The sequence below is a fragment of the Fundulus heteroclitus genome, chromosome 13 (genome assembly GCF_011125445.2).
Source record: "Fundulus heteroclitus isolate FHET01 chromosome 13, MU-UCD_Fhet_4.1, whole genome shotgun sequence".
In the NCBI taxonomy this organism is placed as follows: domain Eukaryota; kingdom Metazoa; phylum Chordata; class Actinopteri; order Cyprinodontiformes; family Fundulidae; genus Fundulus; species Fundulus heteroclitus.
Window position 1 is genome coordinate 7236221 of NC_046373.1, and position 6000 is coordinate 7242220.

Genomic DNA, 6000 nt, shown 5'->3' on the forward strand with positions numbered 1-6000 from the left:
AAAAAAGGATTAGTGAATCAGTAAGGACGAAGAATCCTTGTAAGACTTAAAATGGATTTAAATGCTTTTTTGAGCTGAGCTATTTCTATTGTCTCAAAAGAAGTGCTATATGGTTTTCCTGTGTTAAACAACATCCATAGACACAGATCTAAACTGTATTAATTACTTATGTTTAGTTATTTCTTATTGCAATTTGTGAACGGTAAGGAGCGCTTGGTTTAGTTCAGAAAAGCAGAGAAAAAGCATTTAATATTCTTGTAATGTATTATGACAGTTGGTGGAAGATGTGAAGGTCTGAGTATTCTAGAAACTGCTGGTCTACGGAAACAACTCGCACATACGTATCTCTGAAAACACAATACATTGAACAGTGAAGACCTCTCCGGGTACAATTGCTGTCGCTTTGGAACAGGAAATTGAGGTTACAGTCATCATTGAGATTTTAGGATCAGAAATCGCAGCAAATAAAAAAGGACAGGATGGCTCTATCCTATTACGAACCAGCATTTACGGCTGCTGGATGTGTAATGATGTGTGGGATGTTTTCTTGGCACACTTTGGACCCCTTAGTACCAGCTGAATTCAGTTCAGTTTACCGGTATTTTATTTTTACAGCGCCAATTCATAACAAATGTCACCTTAACGCACTTGACAGAGCCAATTCCATTGAATCCTACAGACAGATTGGTAAAAAAAGTTTTCTATCTAAGGAAACAAAGCAGATTGTATCAAGTCATTCACTGGTAACATTTACTACTCCAGGATGTCCATGTGACAACAGTGGACTGTCACTTGTATTGAGTTGTTGATTTTGCAGCAATCCCACATACTGAGAATCTATATAGCGACAGTGGATAGCAAAAGTCTTCTTTAACCAGAAGAAACCTCCAGCAGGACCATGCTCAGTGTGAACATCCATCATCCATGACCGACTAATGCTTTAAAAAGACAGAGCATACACACAATAATAACACAAAAGCACTGATCCAGGAGTACTTTTTATCTGAGACAAAAGTAAAAAGGTAATGGTAGTATTAGCTCCTATAGTGACCTCGTCTAGATGAGAAATACAGCTAAGCAGGCCAAGCTCTGAGCCAGTTTTCAAGTCTTCAGGATGAAAGAGAACACATACAGTTAGCTTCAGTTAAAGCTCAGCCAATAGCTATGTCTAGGAAAGAATTTAGGGCTAAACACTGAAAGACAAGGTCAAGGGTATCATCTACACAAGGAGAACAAAAAGTTGTTGGCAGCAGTAGCTGAGCTTATGCCCACTCCAGAACGCTGTCCCAGGTAAACAGAACGCCAGGCCAGGTATAGCTACTATGAAATAAAAAAACTGAGAAAAAAATACAGAGACAAGTTAAAATAATAGCAAACAATGCAAAATTAAGGGTGAATGTCATCCAGCAGTATAACTACAGCAATAGCTCAGGACAAAAAAAAGTTGTAATTATAAGCTTTATCAAATAGGAAGATTTTAAATCTATTCTTAAAAGATGACAGGGTGACTAAAACTGGGAGTAGGTTCCATAAGTTTAACTTTAACTTTAGTTAAACTTATGGAACGTATAACTTTAGTTCCAGATAACTAAAGTATCTGCCTCCCATCCTACTTTTAGAAACTCTAGGAACCACCAGTAGAACTGCAGTCTGAGGGCAAATTGCTCTGTTTAGAAAATATGGAGCCATCAGATTTCAGGATATTTCTAATGTTGGCAATATCCTTGGGGTGAAGGAAGCCAATCCAAAAAAGCATGTTTAATATGGGATTAAGATAACCTGTCTCGATCAAAAATAGCACCAAGGCTTTACCTTATTACTGGGGGCCAATTTAATTGCATTCAGATTAAGTGATTGTCTAAGTTGTTTTATTTTCAAAGACATTCCATAAAGGACCACTTCTATATGGTCGGAAAAGCATAACATTTAAAGTGATCCAGGTTGTCTTCAGGGCATGCCTGTAGTGTACTTTATTAATTTGATTAAACAGGATTATATATATGAATGTCATTAGCATTGTCATTAGCACAGCTGAAGCCTCATTGGAACATGCAAGTTTACATTACCATGTAAATGCTCACACACTTGATTAGCAACTAATTTCTCAATAATTTTAGATTAGAAACAAAGATTAGATATAGATCTATAATTTGATCTTGATTAAGTGAAGTTTTTTTAAGTAAAGGTTAGGTTACAACTACCTTAAATACCTGTGGTAAAAATATGTTTACTAAAAATAGATTTATGTATCGAAAATGTGTTCAGTAATCAGAAGAACCCCTTTGGTAAATAAATTAGTTGGGATTGGGTCTAACATGCAAGTTGAAGGTTTAGATGAAGTTAGTATTTTTGATAACTCAGAAAGCTCAACTGGATCAAAATAGTCCAAACACAGATCAGGTTCTACAGATACCTCCAATGCTAGCTCACTTGCTGGAGAGGAAGTAAACATGTTCGGGAGGGTGCCAAGGATTTAATAGAATACATTTATTTCCAAAGAATTTCAAAGAATCATTACCGCTAAGAGCTGAGGAAACTAATAGCTCAACAGAGCTATGACTCTGTAACTCTGACGACTGTTCTAAAAACAAATATATGATTATCTTTTTTCTCCTCTGATAATTATGATAAATGTACTGTTCTAATTTTGTGAAGAATATTTTTAATATATTAAATAATATAATACATATTATATAATATATAGCAGTAGACTGTTTTTCCAGATTAAGTAGTACTCCTCTAGATGTGTGGAGTGCCATTTTCTCTCCAATTTCCAAGCATTTGGCTTTAAAGTAGGTAGCTCTGAATTAAACAAGGGAGTCATCCTATAATAATTGAAATTACCTTCACTATGCAATCTCAATCTGATTTCTTAAATACTTCTTAAAGGTTAGATTTAGTTCACTGTATTCCAAAGGCCTGCACAGTCACCGGATCCCAATCCAATAGAGCAAACTTGGGATGTAGTGGAATGGGGAGAGTTGCATGATGGACTTGCAGCCAACAAATCTGCAGCATTTAACTAATGCTATGTTGTCAAGGTTGACCAAAATCTATTCCATTCTGAGGAATCTTTCTCAGACCTTATTCAATTTACTTTGGGGAATGAGTGCTGTTCTCAAGGCAAAACATGGTCCAGCCACATACTTCCAAGAGCTACAAAGTAATGAGGCCTTTAAATGCATATTTTTTATTCAATAAGACATGCAACTGCTTTGCATTCTAGTATACTACCCTCCATGTATGTGTTAATGTACTTCACCGACCCCAAAACAGCAGCTGCTGACCTGGAATCAAGTGTTTTTTAACATGCATGCAATATTGTCTGTTTCGATTTAAGAATCCTCTATGCACTGAGAACACTTGTAAAACTCTCAGCTGAAGTGGACACTGAGTGGAGATTCACATTAATACTAATGGTCAAAACAAATTCAAACCATACCCTGTTTTAGAAACAGCATGTGCTTCTGGAGGGTACCATATGACCAGCATATGGATAGAGTCCATTTTTTCAAATTGTGTATTCCACAGTAGAGACAGGATGCAAATGGAGCCATCAAGGGTTAGCGAAAGAAGGCGTGGATATGATGTGTACCTAACACTGTATTACATTAGCGTCTGTGCTTCTGTTAACATTTAAAGTAGCTTCTTGGCCTCTGTCGCTGCGGAATTTAGCCCGCTGTTTTCCATCCTTCCACTGAGTTCAGAAGGTCAATGCACAAATTTGCATGCGGGGTCCGGTGATGCAGTGCTTTTGCCATGCTGTGTGTGGGATGGAGGGGTGGGTGTGTGTGAGTGTGTAGGAGAAGGTTCCCACTGTATAATGGATTGGCTGATGTAGTTTATACATTTCTAATACTATCTTGTTATGCGTTGTGCTCCTGATCAAATGAAACAAGGGCTGGTCTCCCTATGGTGATGGTAGAGAAAAATGGGGTTTAAATGGAACACAGTTGGAAGAAAATAGAAGCAAAGGCAACCTGTTTAGATTGTTGTCAACTAAAAATAGATCAGAGCAGGAAGAGTGAACAGAGTATTAATAGTAGACAATCCAATCAGAAGCAAAAACACAAAATCATTGAGATGCTTTCCTTTGCACACGGATATACCTTAATGATATCCTGTTCCTAATTCATAATTTATAACAAGGTTTTTTGTCAAACCTTTACAGCTATACCAACTTTAGTTCCTTGGGGAAAGCCATCTGCCAGGTTTAGGAGTGTGTTTATGGGTTGTTGTTTTGTTTGTTTTTCTTTACCATTCTCCCACTAGATCCTTTATCAAGTCAAACACTGATGTTGAACTAGAAGCCTTGGTTTGCAATCTCCACTCTAACTCATCCAAAAGGAGATCTGTTAGCCTGAGGCCCAGACTCTGTGCAGGGTGACCAAGTTCTTCCAAAGCAAATTTGATTATCTATGTCCCTCTGGATCTTGCTTTGTTCACAGTGTACAGTCATGTTAAACCTGGAAGGGGCCATCCCCAGACTGTTTCCACACCACTCAATGGGGTTTAACATTACTAGTCAAATTCACCCAGGGTGAATAGGGTGTATTCACACCAAGAAAGACCCTTGATCTGTATGTTTGGTCAGGACTAAAAGTAGTCCGAGTCAAACCAGACTTTATTAGGTGTAGTTTATTTTTTGCAAGTGAACAATAACTTGTAACACAGCCAAAAATCTGACGATCCTTGCTCCTACTGAACATAAATCCCTAGAGCAGGAAGTGGCATAGACCCAGAAACAGAGGAAAACTATTATAGAAACCCTGCATGCAGCACCTCTGATTTGTATATCTGTGCTTTTAAAACAGTTTCTAAAACATTGTGAGTGTAATGGATGGTGCTCTGGGAACCCGGTATTCTAGCCAGACACAGAGTTTGCTTTTAAAAGGTTTATTTAAAGAAAAAAAGAGAAGGTGACAAGGTAGGCAGGCTGGTATAAGCGGGAGAACGGATGATGCTGGTGGGATTGCAGGCAGAACCGGACCAGGTGTGCAGACAGAACCAGGCTGACCCAGAGTCGCATGCAGAACCGGACTTGTACAGGAGCCGCAGGCAGAATCTGTCTTGACCCGAAGCTGTAAGCAGAATCAGACTTGAAGCCACCTACGAGTTCCCAGCGTGAGCAGAGCATATCACACAACATCGGACAGAAACCTTTCTCTAGGCTGTGCACACAAGCACTAGTAAGCAGACTGGCAAGGGCAGGGCGAGGAACTGGTGTCAGGGATAACACAGACAAGATGAAGAGAAGTTGATTTGGGAAAAACAATACATGCAGGCAGTGAAACAAGATGAGATGTTCTGGCAGCGAGTGATTGAATAAGGCAAGTATAAGCAGGCAGAGGAACAGGCGGAAAGACTTGAGGGTAATTAGTGGGAGCAGCAGGTGGAGCTGATTAAGTGCAGAGTGGTGGCTGGAATGGTGATGGGACAGGTGGAGCATGGAGAAATAAGTCCAGAATAGTCCACAAAGAAAAACAAAAACCCAAAATCATAACAGTGAGGGTCAAGAGCAGCTCATTCAACGCAGGTGTCAAGACATTTTTGTTCTAATTGTAGAATGTTGTTGAAGAATGCATCCTGCAAGCCAAAGGAGTCCCACAGTATGCTGGAAGTAGCATTGCTAAGCATCAGTTACTACGTTCACTGCTACGGTTGCTTAAGTCCAAAGAGACTTATATTTTTTGTAGTTAGGTCATATTAAGGCCGTTTTATATTCACACCAGAAGCAAACTGCACCACAGAATTTTTGAAAGCGGACCAAGACCACCTCAAACCGCAAGTCTCTGTCTGGACCAGGGTTTCTATTCACACGTGCACAAAATTTGGTTCAGACCAGTGGGGAAACCAACTTTGGTTTGTTTGAAGCAGATCCAATTTAACAGGGGTGAATACACCCCTAAAAGAACTCTTTCACTGCTATTGGTAGACAGTCCAATATTCAGTGTCTTTCCTGAACATTTGAAATGCAGTCCTTGTAAGCTGGATTCAAAC